Here is a 23880-nt window from a genome sequence, read left to right as displayed (position 1 = left end):
TTTGGCTAAGGGCGGATTGAGATATATCCAAATCTGCTACTTAAATGAAGGATATGAAGATAACGAACAGTATTCAATATCCAATATCCAAAGTCCATAAAACAATACAAAATAGGAGCTGAGTAAACACGGACCTCTAAAACATCACAGGTGGGATCAGGTACCAGGAGGTGTGAGCATTCCTTGCTGACCGGTCACCCCCGCCGTGTGCTCCTTGTCATGATCGGGAAATAACAGAAAAATCCGTCGTCAATTCAGTGTATAAATAATGGACTAACAATTACCGGTACAGTGTAGTATGCAAGACGTCAGCAATCAATTTCTTACTGTCTTTTCACGTTTCGTAATAATACTGATTTGCTTTTGTGTTGATTTTTTTGTTTGAGTGTTATTTTTTTTTTTTAATTAATTTACTAAATATTTACATCCACTGAATATTTTCTCCTTTATTTCTTAAGAAAACCCATCGCGTTAATCACTGCATGAACTACATTAGGCATGTCGCCTGTACAGATTTCTTGATCATGGCTGTTCCATCAATGAAACGTATAAAGACGTTCGCATCATTTATACAATAATTAAACTTTTTAAATCCTTTTTTAAATGATTATTTAAACAGATATAAATATAAACAATAAAATGCCTTTCTTTTTTTGTTATTACTGGAAGTAACGGTCGCAGCTATTGCAGAAAAAATTTACATAACCCGCGTAAGCGGGTTATGTATTTTTTCTGCAACAGCTGCTTCCGTTAATTCCACCAATAACAAACAAAGAAAGCATTTTCTTGTTTAAATGTAGGAAAATAAATCGTTTCTCTAGTAATATATAGTATCTCGTGAATTTTCGTCCATTCCGATTAAACAAATTTTGTAAAAAGGAAAATAACAATATCATCACATGTTAAACCTCGCTCATTGGACAATTGTTGACGAAACAAGCTGATGAAACAAGAATATCGGCAGTCTCGTTTAAAGTCATCATTTCGTAAGTTCATTATGGCTGATACAATCACCGTGGCAGCAAATATATCATTAAGATATTAACATGTAAATGCTGGCAGACGTTTTTTTTATACGAGTGGTTATGCAATTATTTACACACTGAATTGTAGATGAATTTTTCCATTCATTACAAGGATCACACGACGTGTGTGACAGGTTGGCAGGGGATGCTCAGTCCTCAATGACACCCGATACCAACTGTGGTATTATAAAAGTGTTTTCTCTGCTCTTGGTTTGTATTGTTTAATGGACTTTTTAGATTGAATACTGTTCGTTAGCTTCATACATTCATATCCCACTTTGGGGTCACAAAAAATTTTGTGTTAAAGAGATGAAGAAAAATTAATGTAAATTGTTGATTCATATATAAGAGAGTGTAAAACATTGAAAGTGATGCAAATACATGTACATTGTGATTAAAAGATCTCACATGATTTGTGGTTGGGTATGATTTTCTACTCGTTGTGTGTTTTAACCGCCTCGTCAAAGTTCGGGGATAAAAATAAAACAACAGAACTCGTAAATTAAAAATCGTGTCTTCGACCACAAATCATCTAAAATCTTATTTGAAACATACAAAAATTATGAACTTTTTTCATTTTTCTTTTTTCTAAATGTGAATATCTGAATCAACTCAGATGTGAATTACATATTCTGAACATATAGCAAGGTCTATTCGACTGTGATTAACTTCTGGAAAGTTTTCATACCAATTGTAACTGGAAGCAATTAACCTCTAGAACAGCAAAAGCCGAGTTCGTTCTGCAGCCTGTGATACTTGTTTGGGACCCGTAAGGTTTATATCGATGTTTTTAAAACAGACTATTGATCTTGCAGAGAGAACCCGGTGTTGTCGTTACTCGGAGGTGTAGATCAGAGAATGAAGACCTCACCGGGGACCGAAACAGACCCGATAATTATAAACTCTAGACACTGACCGGAGAGAAATGGGAATTCCGATCCGACATTGTGTCACAATTCAGGGACTTCTTCAATACTGAATTCTTAATAAGGGTCACGCTGTAGATTAGATTGTTATCTATTTATTCAGAATTCTCTCCGTTGTGTGTAATTCGTTTTAAATAGTCGAGGAAGATTTTACGCCATTTTTATTATGAACGGGTGGTGTTTAATTTTCTTTTACAGTCGCCTTTAAATAAGTTTTTATACGGGAAAAATGGCTGACATTAAAGTAATAGTAAAATAACTGATTAACCTTAAGAACTGAATGTAGTAAGAGTGCTCCAACAATTTAATACATTATAAGCTTACATTTCTGTAAACAAGGTTAAAATGTTCGAAATATATTTCGTAGGTTGGGTACGAAAATTGACGGAGGTCAACGAGGGATATACAAGAATGATAGCTGGGGGACGAATTTACGGAGATGTGAAGAAATAAATATGAAAGACAACTTGATTATCATCATGAAATAGAAATCATCTGACTTGCCAATGTCTTGCATGTCTTGCAAAGGTGTCATTAAAGGAACGTCATGGAATTCCCAAATCATGAATTGTATGGCAGCTCTAACTATCAGATGCCACGTAATTCATTTAACAGTTACAATAATTTGATTAATGTTTGCAGTTAAAATTGATCATTACTGAAATATCTGCTCTCTGTTCTCATATTGCATACAGTTATTCCCTTAACTGAATATTGTATCAGGCAAGACTAATGACATCTACGATAAAAACTAACAATTCCTATAAATAATAGAACAAAATATTGTCAGAAAGCATTTTATCATTAACTTAGTTTTATAATTTAAATATATCTCCTAGTTTTAGTTCCAGTTGCATAACTTCCCGATGTTTGAATTAAATAGAACTAAACTTAAATGAAGTTTCAGGGCATTGAGAAATCTACACCAAAAGGAAATACAAGATATATTGACATCCATACCAACAGTAAAAATTGACATGCATTTTAAATGGTTTGACATGCATTAAACATTTTTTCATGAATGAGTAAAGAAGATTAGTGATAAAAGATTTAACTTACTATGGAATTCGGTCTAGAGTACTCGATGTGTGATGGGGAGTTTTCCTTTACCGCTTTAACCAACTCTGTCGCCCGGAAGACGTGGTCTTTTTCATTAAGAGTAGTCCCACAGCAAATCTGAGTCACTAGGAAGAAAATGGAATCTGGCGTTATCAGCTGAAAATCTAACAAACAAATCACTGCATCCATCAAAAAATTGATCCGTTAGAAAATAAAGTGATGCAACTCCATGATAGGGTCTGTATGTCTCGTATCTCTACCAGAAATGAAAACGATCGAGTATAATTTTTGTCCTCTTTCAATTAAAGAAGAACTGAGACGCGATGTATATCGGAAAACCAGTTTTTAAAATATATATAATGTTATTGATAAGCAAGTCTTTTTAACAAAGAAAGCAATGGTGAGTTAATCTCTTATCATTTGGACTTGAGAGGTCGGGTTTTAACTCTGGACACACTGTCGTCGCGGGGTTTATAGTAATGAGGGGTGTAGGATGGGAATTGTTGGTGGGCGGCCAAACGGAATCTTTACTGACGGGAAGACGGGGTGTTTGTTTATCACTAAAAGAGCTTCATCGATCATTTTTGTGGATTTAATAAAATCTTAAGACTGTTTTTCATACTAAACAAATATTTTCTTTTAAGAACAGTGTTATATGGGTTTTACAAGTGTATGATGTACCGGCATTTCAAACATTTTATGTCAGAGGGTAAAGAATAGCTACAGAAAAAAGGGAGTCTAGTCTAAATAAATAAAATGTATGATGTGCAAGAAAAACCTCGCTAATTGTATGAAGACTGGAATTTTATTTAATTTAATTTTATGATCAGATGATCATATTATTCGTAGGCAGATAACCACCCCATTCTTCATGTACATTTTGGACTCTATGGTTAGTTGCATTTTTGTGCATTTTTAAGGCATATTCAGCATGCTTTCCATGTGAAGTTTGGGTTTGAAGTTTAAGGACACGCAGCGTACGTGTATCTGTCTTTACTCTACAATGTACCTTTCCCTCTGAGAAAAAGTTCAGGATTTTATTAATCAAATTTTAAGTGCCATCAGATTTCTGTGACCAAAAATAAATAAATAAAAAATGAAAAAATAAAGAATAAACAAACAAACAAAAAAATCAGCATACATAACAGATAGCAAATATAATAAAAAAGCTATCTTTTCAGAGAAAATAACAACAAACAGTTTTAGCTGAGGTTTTTATTGCTTGAACTCTTAAATCATACAGGGAAAAAGAAATTTAAGTTTTAAACTACGTTGCAATTGTTCTTAAACTGTCATTCTATAGTAATTTATTTACACTGTCTGTATGTTTTTATGCACTTTTACAGAAACAAAGTGTTAGGAAAGTTTTGCATGCAATATTTTGTAAGTATAAATTTGCTAGAAATTTTTATTTTATCATTTTTTTTTGCTTCCTCGGTGCTTTTGTGCATCGAAGAACAGAAATAGGATGGTTTCATGTCAATAAGTGTCAATTGAGCATGTCTAGCTAAAATTCCAGTGAGGAAATTAAAATGAGGTGTGTTGCTTGCAATATAGCCTCGTTGCTATTTGTATGTACTTTAAATGCATTGTTTTTAAAGTTTAAATTGCATTCATATGCCATGGCTAATGTAATGTAAAATCAAAGGTTTTTTGCAAATAACGATATTTTCTCCCAGACACTCCCTTTAGGGAAAGCCACAAAGAAACACACATCCGTTTTTCTGTGGAAATTTGGAAAACAAAAAGGTTAAAAATGTATCCTTTCCCCCCCAATATTAAATGCTTTTTAAAACAGATGACGACCACAAATGTGTTTTATAACGATATTCTCAAGAGAAAAAAAAGTTTGAAAAATGTAATTACAATTTGTTTAAAACTACAATAATGAAATCTTTTTTTCAAGTAAATTCTCTTTTGGGCGATTGTTTCGTTGCAAAATGCTAGAAAAAGTAAAATTCAAACATCGCAACACGAACATTTTAATGACATAATCTAGAAGGAATTTTCTGCAAATCACGGAATCGTGGGATTAAACTGTCCTTCCCTAACACGTTTAGATTAAGATGAATGATAAAGCAAAATCCTGATGATCAAAAGGGTGGCGAATTAATGTTAGAATAGGAATCCATATTATCTTACTATGTATGGTTCTGCTTATGGGAATCTCTCATCACAGTCAAACACAAAACATCAAAAGATAACAGTCTAAATTAAACAATGACTAATGCCCTTTTTCAACGTAACAGTTACAATAGTTTATAATGATTCTCAAATAACACGGCATAAGTCCTAACACTGATATATGATTTTTCTTTTGTTTTACATGACCATTCCTTGAAACATTTCATTACTATTCTTATTTTCACAATTGAAAATTAAAAAGCATTTTACGGATGTACCTTAAAAATACCATCATCATGGGATATCCAGTTACACATTAACATTCAATTAACAATGCTGTAGCTTTTGACATGATAAATGTAATATGACAACTGTGTATTGTAAAACGCGATTAGGCTTCACAATGACGCCGCGCGCACAATGACGTGAACTTATCGTGAATCTAAAGCAGACGACATGAAATTCAATTTCAATACACTCAAAATATCAACATTTTCATAATAAAACTATAGACACATTCTAAACAATGAAATATTCATTAACATTTCCTCAGGTTGTACTAGAAAGACAGATTATATCGCTCGGCGTTATTTTAGTTGTTGTTGTTACTTCTTTTTTTTAGGTAAACATATATGAACACTTTGGAATGTTAATTAGTTTCATTTTTTTCCCTCGCTCCATTACATTGTTTGTTAGATAACTAAAGTGTTTCAGAAAAAAAACTGTCTCCTTTCATGTAAATTGTGTATTGAATTTTATTCAAGCATCTTTCTTATCTTGTAGCAAACTTATGTCTTTCACTAATTGGCAATTTTCAATTGTCATTGATAAACATGAGTGCATGACTAATTATGATTAGCCATGTACTCACTGACGATTGAAAATTGTTTATTAGTGAAAGACAATAGCATCTTAATCTTAGATACACATGTAGCTTCAAGAAACAATTTAACGACCAAGAATGCCTTCTGTTATTTTTCTTTCCGCTTTCTGTAGATCTTCTTTTAATGCTCAGTAATATGCCACCCTGCTTTGAACAGTGGCGATTCCGGAATATAAATTTCAATATCAATAGCTTATATCAACATTAAAGTACGTTGTCAGACATTGATATGCTTCCGAGGGCTACAATATGCGCTGTAGAGAGATGGATTCAGGCAGATATTTATCGTTGTCTGGTCTCTGCTCTCTACCCACACACCGCGCCAATTTGCTCGGCTCCATATTTACATGCAAACTGTGTCCAACGAGGTGTTGAGGAAATTTCCCCTTCAGCTTTGCATGTCAAATGTTATCAAGAAACTTGGTTGTATCACTGCAGTTTTCAACAGATTTGAAAAACAACGTGTGAAAATATACGAGATAAAACACTTTGCATTACTGATAGGTACTGAGTCAATGGTGCACTATCTATGTCATTGAGAAGCCTCCTTCAAATACATCCATCCCCAAAACCTTTGTAAAAAATACAGTTAGGTTTTCACGAGCATGCATCATACGATGCATTTGTTTATCTATGTGACGATCGACGGTCATTTGAAAGATAAGGATAAATTGCCTGGGAAGATCCGGTTAAACCATACGACGTTTTATTTTAAGCGGTTAAAAAGTGTAACAATTTTGAAGAGTGCGGCTTTTCTTTTGCCATCAAATAAACCTGAACATGTATACTGAATACTGTTCCAACAAACACGATTTATTTCATTTTTTTTATTGCAGTCATATATTTTTTTTTCAATGCAAAATATTTGAAGCTGAATGCTTTAAAACATGGTATTTACTAGATAAGGATTTATAATTCCAATACAGACATCTGTACTGGTCCTTTTTGTTAAGTTATAGGAATGTATATAATTTTGATGCATATTTCTCTTAAAATGATTTTCTATTTTTTGTAACATCCCCACCCCTCCGGCCAAAAAAATCTTAATTGTACTTTTTTGATATCGATGGGATTTTTTTTATATTTTGTTACAAATTAGATTGCTAGATCGAAACAATCCTTTCTGACTCGAACTACAAGAAATTACATTACTTCTATGTACAAAATGTTCCGTAAAGATATGCCTCATTTAAATAATGGCGCACGACAACAATGAATAATACACACTCACTCACACCCATACACACACACATTCAATTTAAAACCGGTTATTAAGAAAAAACTGAACGTGAGAAAATAAGAAAAATGGTGAGCAATGCGACAATTTCAATCGTGCCCTTGCTTACATTAATCAGATTATCCGACTAAGACCGAATGACGGACATTTGCTGTTTATAAAAATAACCTACAGCAAGAGACTTATTCTACAATAATATCCAAAATTATGAAGATTATCAGAAAATAAAATAACAAGTAGATTTTAATCAATGATATTTGATTACAAGTCAGAAAATACTTGTATAATAGAATAAAAGAATCTCTGCGTAACACAAAAATAAAGCCTGTTATAAGCGTATGGTTTTTCGATCTGGAGCAATGGATCGCGGATCAAGTAAGAAGTGAGTATTACGAAGTCACATGTCTTAAACATAAAAATCGGAGTTTGTGTTATTGACATGATTCAGTTAGGGTACAAGGTTTTTCCTTTTTTCTGTTTTATCTTAATTTTCACTATGTCTTCTTTTATGCTTCAAGGACTGTGGGATAACACAGTTTTGATAACCTGGTAAGAACTGCATCAATGTATTAAATTCAATAAAATAAATTGTACTCACCTACATGTATTTTGGTTTTAAATTATCATATGTGTAAGAAAGTATTACAATCATTCTCTAATTTTTTGGATTCGATAGCAAATGAATCACTCAACAATCGATTTTTTTGTGAAGACTTCTAACTAACTGTGGATTAACTCGGGTATCTTAATTGGACGGTATCTGAAAATCAAATGTACCCTTACAGCAATAGTTGTCAAAATGGTCAGTAAAGCGTAAAAAAGATACTGAAATCGACCTGTTTCTTGACTGTTTCAAATATCATAAATATCCGTTTTATTCATACTTTCACACACTTCCATAATTGTTCCGTTAATCATAACTTGTTAGTCAATATTATTATTTCCCTCTAGACATTATCTATAACAACTATAATTCTTTTGTCGATGAAATTTATGAAGTTTTATTTTTCTATTCAATGTGAAACATTCTTCATTATCAATTCAAATAATACAGAGGAAAAATAATTTATCTAATAAAAAGTGAAAACACAGGAACCTTGTTTTATTTTTTGTTAAAACACGTTCTGAAATGCATTTTGCGTAGTTTTACAACAATAATTCAATCAATGTGCAATCGACATTATAAACCGGCAAGCTTTTCAATGTGATGCTTAGCTTTAGAGATCGTTTGGTTCAAATTCAAACAACATATCTGAATGTTCAAAACTTGTCAAAACTAATATAAAAGTTACTGTATCATTTAAAGTAAACACTACAAATAATAAAGCTACAGTGAAATTTATTAAACTTTTATTGAAATTAAAGCAGTTCAATTTAAAAAAAATTATCACAGAGAGGATGCGTATATGAATCCACTCCCACGCGAGGCTTAAAGAAGTTTAAAAATTAAGGGTGAAACACACTCAGGTGAAAGTAACCTACCTGTACTAGGTGAGGTCCCGCTAGTGATGCGCTATCTTCCATCTGCTAACTTCACAGTGCTTGCAAATCGTACTGGGATGAAAGGGAACGGAGTTTGGCGTGCGCTACTGTAAGAAAAAAATGCAATGAATCAAATCTGGTAACTTATTGGTCGGTTCAGTGTGATCAATAGTGGGTCGTTCATTGAGGCATCCTTGGCGGCGTATACTCACTGATTCCGATTATCTCAGAATCCAAATTTAATTGAGAAAACTGTAGATTATTAATGTGTATATGTTAATTGATATAGATTTGTCATTAATTAAGTCATTGGACAAATATGAGGAGAAAATTAACTGTTGACAAGCAATAGCAGGCTGCACTGGCGAGAGTACGTATATTTATGACAAATATTTAAAACCTCGTTCAATTAAAACAGACAAAAAATGCACATACACCCAGAAAAAAATGAATGAAATGTTTTCAAACGTCATTCACTGCTTCTTTTCCAAGTTTCTACAGATAAATGTCAATGCATTAAATGTTGTCGGAACTTAACGATCACAGAAGAATTTACGCCAAATAAGACGCATGTATAATTCAACAGGATAGTATAGTTGAATGGGTTTCGCGTTTCTACGATGCAACACGAACAGACACTCTTTAAACAATATAGCGACGATTTGGAGCACTTCAATGAATTTCTAATGTTTTTCTTTTGTTTCTGACCCGCTGGCATGATCAAAGTGCAGGTTTCCCTTCATATCTTTATTCTTTGATTATCCTCTGGCATAGTGTTAATTTATCCTATACATATGTTTTTAATGTGATCCAAACACAACAATCAACAGATTGATGAGGAAATCTATTATTGACGATGTCCGTTGATGTTTGCAGTGGCTAACCTTTTTTTTTCATCTTTTCCATATGCGAGCCCGAAATTAAAGAGGAATAATATCTACTTTGAAGCTCAGTATGTTTCTGTGCAATGTCATTTGATACATTATAATTGTTGAAAGAGGTTTAATCTTTTCCTTCTGTCAAAAATTGTAATACAAATAGTAATTTGATTCAGAAACACAAATCAAACATTTTCTATGTATACATGTCATGCTCAGGATTTGTCGACGTTCTTCATGTTGTCGCAAATTATGAATGCATTTTCCCGCAAAGTGGTTGTAAAAATTACAGACTTAAGACTGGTATTTGTAACTTATTCACTGTTCGTGTTTGTATGAAACTAGTGCTGTATTTGGAAATCAATTCTTTGGATGAAATAAGTTAACGAACATTATTCAAGATCAAAAGTCCATTATCAATATAAATTTTGAAGCAGAGCAATCATGGACCTCTAAAACACAAGAGATGGGATCAGGTGTAATTTCCCTGCCCACCGGTCACACCCGCCATTTGCTCCTTGTCATGATCGGGAAATAACGACAAAATTCGACGGCAATCCAGTGTGTAAATAACGGTCTAACAATAAGTATGATAAAAGTCAGTCAGCATTTAACTTAACGAAAGATTGCATTCTGACAATGTTTTAATATATTCATCTTTCTGTTGCCGATAACTAACATTCCTCCACTAACCAAAGATTGTTTTATGATAAAGATAGGCTTTGAAGCAGCATATACTCCCCTGTTTAAGGACTTAATTAAATATTACCCCTCAATGGCAGCTGATACCACTTCTGAAATTTGAGAGGTCCCTGTTTGCTCTGCTCCTGATTTGTATTGTTTAAACGGATTTTTTATACACGAAATACCAAATTAAGATATCTGATTTTACATAATTATTGTTGTTCAATACATGCATGTGTATTTTATTTTAAATCATATAAATTTGTAAACCAACTTTTGCGAACGAGAAATATCAGCGAGTTTCGCGACATTCTTTTACTCAGGAATATATCTCGTCGCGAACATATAATTCACCTACCTTTATGTACATGTATTACAAACAGAAGGATCGCGAACATAAGATGTCGCCAATAACATTAGGTATAACTTTTGCAATGGTTAACCGGGAACAGAAAAAATTACACGTACATTTAGAGATATATAATTCCATGTAGTTTTACATTAACTACCTTATATTCTTCTATTGTGTGAAAAATTACATTGTGTTATAAATTACAGGGCTAATTCATATATATTTTGAAAAAATTGTATGTAAGACTGCCTCAGTAGTATAACGTCATGGCATAAAGATAAATATTTCTGGAGACAAACAAAACATTTTGATATTCCTTCCAAAAAATTAGTTAACTGGAGTAATTGTGCATGTCTTGATGGCATTTGTTTGACATTTTGTCGTTTGTGCTCCAAGAGGAACGAAACAAAATTATTCTGAATGAAAACTAAAGATCTATTCTTATTTAAGATGTGATAAATGTCAAATAGGTATATTTTGACATAAGGCAATATTTGTATAGCATTAATGATGGTTGAAAATAAATTACACTGATTTGCATTTCTTCATTTATTGACAAAATGTGTAAAAATAATATAATAGGGGTGGGGCGGATGCACTTGCATTTCAGCATTGATTTTGATCATGAATAAACAATTACGGGGGTAGGAGCAAAGCAAACAAGGACGTCACAGGAGGCATCAGGTGCTCCTGTCGACCAGTAACACACGTCGTGTGCTCCTTGTCCTGATCGGGTAATAACAGAAACTCAGTAGGTAAATAATGGACTAACACTAAATATGAGAAACGTCAGTCAGCATTTAACTTTATGATAAATTGTTTTTGCTAAAAAGGTAATTGAATGGACCATAGAACTTACGGAAACAAGACAGGTGAGATTCTTGTTTCATCACTTTGCTTGTCAATAACTTATTACCTGTACTCGATTTAGCATTGTACATACATAGAGCATGCTTAAATGAATGTCGAATTAATTGAGAAATAAGAATCCGTGTGGAAGTGACAAGGGTATATTGCTGCTTATGTAACTAAAGTTGACGATTGAAAAGTTAGTGCCATCACGTTTATGATAAAGCTTTCTCAGATTACCATAAACGTCTTTTTCTAGTAAAATATCCAAATATAAAACAGATATGTCAAACTGACTTCAAGCTCACTGGGATATACTGTACATGTATCGTGTCGTCATAAAAAAATAAGCATTGTTAATTGACAATACGTCGTCGATAAATCTAAATGTCGAGTTGAAGGCCACAGCAAAAGGCTTTCTTTTTCTCGCATAAAAAATTGAACAAATTATGCTTCATATAAATGCAAAGATAGGTCTACTAATAACGGGGTGCAAATGGAACAAGTGGGAATTTCAAAAGATTGTTGGAAGATCTGGTCTCCACAACTCCCGTAGATATTGTCAATCAGAAACTCAATTATTTAGATATTTAGATATATTCGAATTTAGATATATCGACGACGTATTGGCAATTAACAAATGTTATTTCCATTCTGATGTAGATACGATATACCCGGTATCCCGGTGAGCTTGAGATAAAAAAAAATACCACAGAGTCTGGCATATCTGTTTCATATTTGGATATTTTACTTGAAAAAGACGATAATTTTAATCCAACAAACAAGCTCTACATGTATGATAAACGTGATGAGTTTAACATTTCAATCATTAATTTCCCTTACTCATGCAGGAATATACCTTTATCAGCTGCATTAGGGGTTTATATCTCTCAGTTGATTCGATTTGCAAGAGCCTGCTCTACGTATGTACAATTCTAAATCGAGGTAAATTATTGACAAACAAGTTGACGAAACAAGAATGTCAGCTGTCTTGCTTAAAGTCATCATTTCGTAAGTTTTAAGGTTGATACAATGACTTTGTCAGCAAATACAATTTATCATTGAGTCAAATGCTGATTGACGTTTTTCATACTAATTGTTAGTCCATTATTTATACACAAAATTTACGACGGATTTATCCGTTATTTCCCGAGTCAAATGCTGAGTGAAGTTTAGGCCATTAGTTACACATTGAATGAAAGACGGATTTTTCCGTCATTTCCCGAATTTGACTAGAAGCACACAACGGAAGTGACCTGTCAGCAGGGGATGGTCAATCCTCCATGGCACTGATCCCACCTCTGATGTTTTGGAGGTCCGTGTTTGCTCTGCTCCTATTTTGTATTGTTTTATGGACTTTTGAGCTCGAATACTGTTCGTTATCCACAAATTTTACAATAACATTTTTGCATTAACTTCAGAGAACTTATTTGTACAATCAAATAATTTTTGTAACAAAGTAAGTTTGCAATAGACCAATGAAAAGGTATGTAAATCTACGAGTTCTATTATTACTGAAAAGGCAGCTGTCCATGCTGTCAGAAAGGACGTTAATTTATCGTTGGATATATTATATATGAAGGTGAATAGTCATAAGTTTTTATATTGTTGATTTCAAATGTTCCAAAAGTTCCTTGGAATTTTATACTATCAACATCTGATTTTCACCACTTTTAAGTATTCTTGAAGTTTCTCCAGACTACTGTTAATACTAGTATTTGAGTGAGGAGTAAAGAAAAAGGTTTGGTAGAACATTTACTGAAGTCCACTATGAATGTTTGTGAGGATTGTTAGGAAGTTTCGGAATCCAATATATACTCGTAGATATAGTAATTCAAATTCATTTTGAAACAATATGCAAAATAAATTGAGATGAAGCAACTGATTGAAAATTCCCCCGTTTCTGAAAATGTTAATGAAATTCAAATTTCGAAACACCATTATTTCCCGAAACTCCAACTTTGTTTCCTGGCAAGGCTTAATGAACCAAGCAACAGGCTGCTTAATGCACTTTATAGGTTGAATAATTCTGAACAAATGGTCCGATAATGCTATTATTTACAAACACTTGACGGACCTGATAGAAAATCTTTTCCAATACTAGTATCTTCCTGGATTATGGACAAAATAATCGCAGAACCATCATGAACTTCTGTTGAAGACTGAATATTTGTATCAATAATGTTTTCTAAATGCATATTATCAAGGACAACCATTTCGCCATTATAGTGTTGCTCATCAGACAAGACATTTGCATGCATGTCTCATATATCATTTTATATCAAATATTGGGAAATCAAATAGCACAGTTGAACAAACAGAACAAATATGTATATGCACCCTAAAATTCTATTTTAGAATTATTATTACGGATTTAATTCCAATGCTTACATTGCATGTTTAGTGAAGTATCGGAGGTTTAATTAAAATGGTTACCGATTCTATAATTTACAGAATGGGACAATATGCATTTTAGGGCTGTTCCCTACAAAAAATACTTAAGATCTGTCCAAAAATACTTAGATATATTTTTAATTAACTAAGTAAACTTTTGATAAGTTAACTTCGAAAGTATCATACTAGATGCCCTTGAGTTCATGCATCCATTAAATATTTTGTGATACCATTAGATGTAATTTCCTATACAAATTTTTTGCTGACGGTACTTTCCCGTTTGCGATGCAGATGACAGAATGCTGATATTAATTTCTTTACCCGTAATGCGAATTTAAATCGGTCAATTCTGAAACTGTCGAATACCAATTAAGCAAATTAAATAAAGCTTTATGATACCCGCCTTAGCTGAGGGTTAACATCTTAACGCGAATTGCATTTGAATTTGAAACAAAAACGTAATTTCTATTCAGCATTTCATCTACCTATCCACTTCATATCTTCATATTTTATTCATTTTTCGGAAGTTCGCGAGATCCTCTTTTTTCTTATAACCGAAAGTGTATGTGTCTATTAACATCAAATCATCCAAAACGCAGCAAATTTATCGATTTTAAGAGATATGTTTTAGACATACTTCATTTTAAAAGATATGTATAAGAAACATTTCATCGAATGGATTTTCAGCTACTGTTTCACGAGTTCTAAAGTTTGAAGATTATTATTTCTGTTTTCCCTAGAGTCACCAGGTCAGTAACTTGGGTACACTGCAAAAGCCCTTTGAATAAAGCAATATATTGGTAAAATATCAAATTCCTATCCTCAATTGTCGCTCTGTGTGTTCATTCAAGTTAACTGACAACTTGTAGTGATCATTTTTAAAATCTTTGTGGGAGAGTTACACTCACCCAATATATTTGAATCACACTGCTATTTTGAGAAATTAGACAAGAAAAAGTTAGACTAACTCATACTTGTTCATGTCGTTGCAATCTAACACGGAATTACAACGACTAGTACATTAGCTGCAACGAAGAAAATCTGATCAAGTAAAACTCGATGAAAATCGAACACTCATTAGTTCGTCTAGGTCCTCAACCAAGTATATTTATTCCCAAGTGATGTTTCTTACAAGAAGACAATTGAATATAAGACGGAGTTTCGGTAAAGAAAATGGGATTCTGTCCGAAGTGGAAGAAGGACAAATAAAAGAAAATAAGATATTTTTGTCCGGGAACTTATCACCTGGTTTGATGACAAGCAGGCGTTCGACTTGTCAGCCGTATGAAATAAGACTCTGCAACCATTGTTTGATCAGCTGTCATGTCTGTCTTTGAAATATTGCCCAGGCATCGATCAACGATACACCTTGTAATAATATTACCCTCTCAACATTTTAGTTTTGGGATGCGAGTGATGTAACATAATTGTTATCTAGATTGATCATAAAATGATAAGTTGCCATTCTATAAATATTATTATTTGTGTAGTTTACCATGCTGACTCTTTTACATGTATATTGTAGTTCTTCCCGTAAAAAACATGCTTCTAAGATATCCTTGCCAGATATTTCCAGATACCACAGAAACTAACTAACGATGTTTGTTATTGATGAGAAAATATATTGAATATGAACAGAATAAAGAAACTGCCAATCAATGCTCGACCAAGCAAATTATGCCCAGTCTATTAGGCGATTTTATTATATGGTTTTAATCAAAATGTAATGATTTTTCCATTTGAATAGATTGGAAACGAGATTTAACTTTTTTCGGTTCGTCAGCTATGTGCTCGCATGACGTGATCAGTAAATGATCTTTAAATTGATTAATATTATTTATAAATATATCTATGAAATGTCAAAAATATAACAGAGCCTCTTTGTCCCTTGTGAAAATACCCTTCCAGGAGTCAAAACCGCCATTGATTTACATAATTAAAAGTGACTTTTTCGTACAATCAGAAGTTGTATTCTCCTGTTGGGAATTTTTGACTTCCGGATGAGAAACGTATAGTGTGTTAAAACGTTTCAAAAATTAATGATATATTCATTTTTTAAAAAGTTTTCCCCCTCCTCATGTAACCAGAGAAGTTAATGTGGTTTTATTGAAAAAAAAAACTGCACTTTATTACCCACTTTAATTTCATATACTGAAATATGCATACATGAAAATATGTGTCAGGTGAATCAATTATTTAAAGGACTTTTATCTTTTTTTCATGTTGGGTGATTAAGCACAATTTCTAATAATTTGTTTTTCTATTGAGAGTAAAGTTAAAAGAAATCCTAATGCATGTAGGGCATGGGCTTTTATTACATTTACTAACCCATTTATTGTCTTCAACTATGCCAACCGCTTCTTTGATTATATTAATATAAGTCAACATACATGTAAAAATGTTGATGGAACCGAATTATTACAATTAATTTTTTGTGGTGACAGTGGAATATCTTTTCAATATTATTCTTTTTTGAGATTTATTATAAAATTCGACAACATGTCTTGACCAATGTGTCGATGAAACATTCCTTAACTGTCTGGAGATTAATCTTTATGTTGCCAATGTTACAAATATATCTTTCCACATTTAATGCTACTAAAAAGAGACGAGCAAGAATAACACACGAAACACGCCAAAAAGGGGCAATAAACCAGGTCTGTAAATAGATATACTTCCTGTGTTGTCAGGGACACGTCAGAGTCGATCCCCATTTTCTTGTGCTTTATACCTTTTAGCCAAACTAAGATGTGCCGCGCCCTAGTTTCTACATCTATTAAAGGCATTTTCACGATCTATGAATTCACTATGGTTTTAGAGAATAAATGTTAAAAAGTTGACAAAAACTTTGGAAACTATTTTAAGCAGATACATATAAGATAAATTCATACTACGAGTGTGGGATAAAGGAAAGGACAGTCTAGGACGAGGCTTTGCCGAGTCCTAGGCTTTTGTTGTGGAATTCCTATTCCCACACGAGTATGTAATGAATGATTATTTTTCTCGCATTATTTTATCCAAAATAAGGGCCTGTCAATGACGTCGCCATGATGGGGCTAAAAAAATATTTTTAATTTTCCATCTAATTAAAAATCTGACTACACCATCGGAGAGAACGTACCTGAAAATGGTTTACACGTAGTGTAAACTGATACAATAATTTTCAGTCCGTGTAAATTAATCAGAAAGATAAAAACTGGGAATAAAAAACTTATCTATCCGACAGCGTAAAAGAAGAATCATTCCGCGATCTAAAAATAGTGCCATTAAAAAAGTGAAAATACGACAATATTTTGAATAAAAATAAGTTTATATTAATAAGTTAAATGACAATAGTTAATTATGTGTTATATTTTTTACATTGTTACAATTTCTTTATATAATGAGGGAATGTTTACGTTCTCGTTCGTGGCGTAGTAATACACAGTGTAAGACAGAAAAATCTCACACTGCTGTCTCACACCGGACAAGTCAATCTTACACTGGTGATTATGCGAGAAAAATATAACTGGCATAAAGGAAAGGAAAAGAAACACTGTGGTTGTTTCCTTTTCCAACAAAATGAGTCTTTTCCATTATTAAAACAGTAGTAAAATTTTGACCCCAAGGTGCTTTATTGTAATCACATTAAACCAATATTCTATCGAAAGAATCTACAGTACTTAACTGAAAAATTTAAAGGCACTGCGTATGCTATGCATCTAATAATATTGTCTGCAAGAATTTATTTATTTTAGATTCATTAGAATGAACCAATTTTTTTTTGGCCTTTATATTTTGATATTTTTGATGTGCTTTAATTGTGTTCCCTCATAAAGCGACTTATTTCTATATACCTTCTATGAAAAAAGTGTTTCAAAAACTTTACATGAAAATAACAAAACATTTTCCGTGGCCTTCAACTCGACATTCAGATAAATCGACGTTTTGCCAAATAACAAAAGTCACTTCCATGCATATTACGACTCAAAATATCCCAGTGAACATGAAAAAAAGACACCACAGAATCTGCCACATCTGTTTCATATTTGGAAGTTTTACTGACGATTGACGAAAAAGTTCAACTAATAACTATATTGTTTGACAAAGAGATGACTGCAGCTTTTTCATCGTTGACTAGCCATGATCCTATTAACGTTTATAAATTATATATTTACTAACATTCCGATTTTACCTGGATGTAGTGTTTATGTCTCAAGAGTTATTCAATCCCGAGCATGTTTAGAGTACGGTCAATTTTTAAATCGTTTTGACTTAATTTTTTTTTTTTTTTTTTTTTTGGTCAAGAGCTTTTTTGTTCTATTTTAAATTTTACAACGAAATGTTAAGTCTGTTTCATCCATGCAAAGGGCTGATTAGGGCGGGAGTAATCGGTAACCAGGGGATGCTTCATCATCATAGGCACCTGATCCTACTTTTGAAACTTCATAGGGTCCATGATTTTGTCCTGTTTATAGATTTTTGTATTGTTTGTTATTTTAATGAAATTAATCGCTCTTAATTTTCATTTAAAACCTTACAAAAATTTATCTTTCTGTTGCATATCATAATTGACTTCCAATATTAGGTAAAAAAAAAAAAAACTTTGTTTCTATGTCGACCAATTTTTGGATTTTTTTTTTCTTGATGGGGATATCTTTGTGTATTTGGTGATGATTGTTCACGAAGATTTTTTTTACGTTTCTTTACATTTATATTATACTAATAATTTATATAATAAAAGACAAATAAAAAGCATGCATTCACATTTTGTGAGCTATTTCTTTTAAGATGAGTCAAAATTTCCGTGCATGTCATGTAACAAATATTTGAAATTTCCTTTGGTTCATTTAAAGTAAATCTGTTACTTGAAATACTTATTCTAACACATTTATTTACACGCCCATCAATATAATCAAAATTCTTACCTATTTGTCGAACGCTATAAACGACCAAAAATGCATCTTGTTTACAGTTAGATTCAAACCTAGATTCCTTGAAGTCGACAAACCGTGAAATGTAGGTATGAAGAACAATTCACGAAAAGAAATTCGTCATTATCGTTTTCTGGAGAAACTCCAAAATTTCTGAGGTTATTTTGAAAATCAAAAAATATATAATCATGCTATATAATTATATATTTGTAAGTGAAATATCCAAGAATCTTATACACATTGAATTATGAATAGATTGTACGGAAATCTCATTTTATCTACCCAGGTGCAGTAAGACATATAACATTTATGAGGCAATGGATGATCAAAATTGAATTTTTTATTTGGTTCCATAAAGAATATATATCAGTTTTCCAAAGATAATAACATTGTTTTAATATCCGCCCATTTGGCCAGTTTCATCATGCATGTGTTTTATTTCAAACTCATGTTTAATTTCGCAGAGAATTAGCAAATACCTATGTATTTATTTATCCCCAATTCTTTGTCGGTTTCAGTTAATATTTAAGGAATGACATGAATATTTTAAAAGTTAGGCTGTTATCATAGCGTATCAAATAAATATATGATTCATCGTCCTTTCAGAGGATACTCTTGACTGAAATGAATTAAAGCTGGTTTCTTATCACACTAACTCTTACTTATAATAAGAAAAATTTGTCAAATTCTTATCAGAACTTGACACCGTTAGAAATAATTACACCATGTATTTAGCTTTGTATTTGAGTTTTCTTGCGTTAATTGTGATGATAAACGTATTCCACTAATCTAGTAACTCCAGTAATTAATCGGAAGCTCAACTTTAATATCCATGTTTGTTTGGAAATTCATCATAATTTGCTGGCACCCAAGGCCATACCTGAGGAATCTTAATGCACCTCACCCTATCGGTTTTTACATCTAACCATAAAATCAATGAGATTTTGACGGTTCGCCCTAAGAGAGGGAGGAAGTGTAATATTCACTAATCACGCTGCTAGATAAACACTCCTAAATCGCCAATTTGAAAGAGGAATTTTGTCCACACTCCTTATTAACGAGTGTTTTATCTTCTGCTAACTGAAGCTTTTATCTACACTATGGTCTATCAATGTCTTCGAATTGAGCTTGGTTCCTTGCTCACTCTTATATCAATTTTTACTGATCTTGCTTATTTTTTTCCATTTATTCAATATTTGCACTTTCATATTTGTCTGATGAACTTCAACATACATGTATGATCCAGATACCTATTTCAGGACAATAATTATTATAATCCTGTATCTTAATTTTTGAAAAAAAAAAATGTTTGTTTGTTCGGGGCCTCTTCCATTCCATTCAAACAAAACAAGTGAATTATCGAACAGTGAGATTGATTTATATAAAAAAGACTACAAACAATAGACATCTGTGAATGTGACGTTAAAGAAGGATCCCCTCAAGGTGAGATCAGGTGTCTAGTAGTAGTGAGATACCCTGTCAAGCTTCGTAAGCCCTTCATATTGATCAGGAAGACAAAATAACCCGTTGTAAAGTCGAGGTGTACCATTATAGAGGCCACTTGCACTTCCATAGACTTGCTCTAGTTTCTATGTTTTAGTGCTCTCTTTCTAACTATGGTAGAAGCAGAGGACAGCAAAACTAAATGAACAAAAACTTCTGAAAAATTAAAGTAAATAAAGATAGAGACAAACAAGTCTATCACTTCCAGGGTAAAGAAGCAACGTTGAAAAAGCAAAAGTGCAAAGAGGCGACACCAAAAATGTTTAGGCAAAAACAAATAAACGATATTTATTTCGTTCATTTGCATCCCTATATCTTTCCCTTCGCATTTCTGCTTTTCGTCTTCGCACTTGGGCTTCTTCGCAAAAATTCGCATCTTGCCCATTGATGCGAAATTGAGTGGGTGGAAGAGTCTCCAATGGGAAAAAATAAATGCGTGAACAGTCATTTTATAATAATAAATGACCTTTATTATCTTTAACTCCGTGTTGTGTATTTGTTCATTTTAGTTGTATAAATATCAATCAAAACATCTAGTATGGGTCATAAGTCCCTTTTAGTATTTCTATTCAGCACTACAGGCATTAAACAACATTTGTGTCAATGAGGTTTTATATGCATTATTGATTTGAATTTAATATTTAAAATTGCTTGAATTCGCAATACTTAGAATTTTTAATACTTAGAACTGAAAAGATACTAATCCATCTAATTTACAAAAAACGTATCTACCAGTTTCATATTTTCATTATTGTGTATGAATGATTATTTTCTTTTTAATATTTATTATTGTCAGCTTGTGATCATAATCTTATTAGATAACCTATTAATATGAATAGTATTTTAATGCATATATTAACCCAAGAGTAGAATGTTTTCTCATCATTGAAAAAAAACCCTATAAATTAAATTAAATTAACATTGTAACTCTTCATTAACATTGTGGCTTGTAGGTGATTTAGGCAATCGTTCATATTTGATATTTTGGCAAAATTTCAGATCAAAGAAGCATTATGTCAACTGACAAAAGTCATTCTTTGTATTTTAAATCTTTAACCTTTTCAATTTGTCAAGATTGATGGTCAGCTCCAAATTTCATTTAAATGATTTTTTTAAAATTACGACATCCTTTCAAAATGAAAGGAGTACCTTCTTTCTCTGAAATTATTAACATTCTAAAACTTGAATGTATTTTTTTGCAATAAAACATAATTTTTAAAAGGCTGACACAATTTGTTTGTTGTTTATTGTTCGGTGTGGAATAGAAAAAGTGAAACACTTTCAAGATAAACGACAGTTTGATATTCCAAAGATTTAGAATTGATGTATCTTATGACTTTGATTTTTTGAAAAATGACCTACCTCTAAGAGAAATACATCCGTTTTAATCTAATCAGCGTAATGGAGTTCAGTCGTTTATTATACACCCTTCACTAAGCTTTTTTGCTATCTTATCTTCACAAAGTGCATAAGTCAGTCTCCTTTTAAAACAGCTAAGTTATTTAGAGACAGGTCGACAAACAGTAGTGTGGTTAATTTGTCAAACTAAACCCCGGGTGCCGATGGTCGTCCTTCGAGAGGGAATTAGGAATTGCAGGATAAATAAAATCTCCAACACAGGTGCCATGATACCCTTGCCCTATTTTTTTTCTTAATCGAATATCATTTCTAAACCAAGTAGATTGTGGGCTTATTAAAGAATGATAAAAGTTAACATTTATTTAAACCCTTAAGTAATTTATACACCGGACAAAAAGCATGTTTATGCAGAACTGTATATATATATGTAAGATTCATTTGAACAAGTTTTAAAACCTTTTAAAAATTTTTAATCTACTAAATGTACAATTAACAAATATTTTAAGACACCGACGAATTAAATTTTACTTTATTCTCTTCTTATCCATTTGACTTAAAATTTAATAAAACCAGTCGAGTGCTCCTTCATTTAAACTTTTTAAAAAACCAAGTGACATTTTCCAACCTGAGAGACATAACAAAATCGTGTACATTCTCACAGATTTTACAATTATCTGAGAATAATTTTAATATTACGGAATGTCGTGGGCCCACCACCTCCCCTCCACACCCATTGCGTATTATATTTCCCTGTTTGTCATGAAAGATCATTCATTCTGAGGATTATCATGAAATTTTCTATTCAATCAATAAATAAGCTAGCATTAAATAAGTATATATACAAATATTTAAATGACTAAAATCAACTCAGTATCTTACCTTAAGATACACATGGGCGGGCATCTGTTCTTATCAGTGAGCAACACTCAAGAATTGACTGAAAATTGGTATGTTTGATTTTTTTTTTCGTATACACTTATGTCAAAATTCTCGAGGAATTTTCTTAAGCTGGAGTGGAATTTCTTTTTCGTGCTAAGTATAATATATATACTGTAAATCCTTCACACATATTCAAAATGCCCATTTTCAGCATTTTATATGTAAATGAAGGAAAAAAAGATATTTGAATGTCATACCCCCTGGTGATTGCAAATTTTGTATGGACTGAATGGGACTTAAACGTTTTAAATAAAATTCAATTATTTTCTCATTTAAAAAAAGAAATGCGTATTTATATTTAATTACGAATAAATAACTGAAAGGTGTTCCAGTTTCTCCTCTACGTGCATTGATATGGATAGGTAGTCACCTGACCTCGCTTGCTGTTCTCAGATCAATAATACATCACAATTCATTAAGTTCCACACGCTAATTGGCAACAATTTACAACAATTACTTATTCATAAGTTCTACATACCTTTACAAATGAAGCGGAGTCAAAGGAAAATTAGAATTTATATCCGACTGCTGCATTTCATCTGTAACAGAGGCGTGATCACAGAATGGACTCTTATCTACTCTTGAAGGGTCTACCCGACGAAAATGAACTTTTAATTTTTGAAAAATGCCCATGCACGTTTTTCCGACAAAAGAAGAGCGATTTTCGATATACAGAACCTGTGAATGAAATACTGAAAGGGGGAAAAATATTTAAAGTGTTCTTAAACTTGTGTGAAATGTCAAATGTATATGTTTAATCTAAATATTTGATAGTTTTTAAGCGCTTTATTGATTTTTTTGTGCTTGGAGTTGGGAGAGATAAGGGGATTGTTAGGTAATATGAACAGTAGTAAAAAAGAGAAAGTAAACATTTGAGGGTAAAACACCACAGTATCTTTAGGTGAAAATCGTTCGAATAATGAACTTAAAGATGTCAATCAAAATTCAACCTTACATAGTGATGCTTGTTTAAAGAAGATATATTACAACAAAAAGCCTTAAATTTTGTCAAAGTTGAAATCTGATTACTACCGAGAAAGTTTTTGACAACATCCACATTTCATAAATTACTAGAGGCAATGTTTCTCTGGTCATTGAGCAAAGAACTCGTCTTAATGGAAAGATAAGAGGAATTAAAACAATTTTTAATAAATAAATTATTATTACATGAAACACGTGGAAATAACGAACAGTATTCAAGAACAATAGTCCATAAAACAATACAAAATAGGAGCAGAGCAAACACGGACCTCCAAAACATCAGAGGTGGGGT

The 23880-nt window shown here is 32.3% G+C and overlaps 1 protein-coding gene across 3 annotated transcripts in view; it reads right to left on the bottom strand.

Annotated features, from left to right (window-relative positions):
* The window catches only part of LOC134252253 (immunoglobulin superfamily DCC subclass member 4-like), a 44451-nt gene extending 21347 nt beyond the window's left edge, over positions 1-23104 (bottom strand). For 2 of the 3 annotated variants that reach the window (XM_062734685.1, XM_062734689.1), the window contains exons 1-2: positions 8737-8858; positions 3011-3135 (exon numbers count right to left, since the gene is read on the bottom strand). The gene's annotated coding sequence lies outside the window, so the exon portion shown is untranslated. Of the gene's footprint in view, positions 1-3010; positions 3136-8736; positions 8859-23085 lie in introns of those variants that run through there. The other variant, XM_062734686.1, reaches the window with a different exon arrangement.
* Positions 23105-23880: the final 776 nt, after the last annotated feature.

This window comes from Saccostrea cucullata, unplaced genomic scaffold (genome assembly GCF_032062105.1).
Source record: "Saccostrea cucullata isolate Sc308-1 unplaced genomic scaffold, CSIRO_AGI_Scuc_v1 ctg130, whole genome shotgun sequence".
NCBI classification, from domain to species: Eukaryota; Metazoa; Mollusca; class Bivalvia; order Ostreida; family Ostreidae; genus Saccostrea; species Saccostrea cuccullata.
Note: the sequence above shows the minus strand (reverse complement) of the source record. Positions and strands in the feature narration are given on the sequence as shown.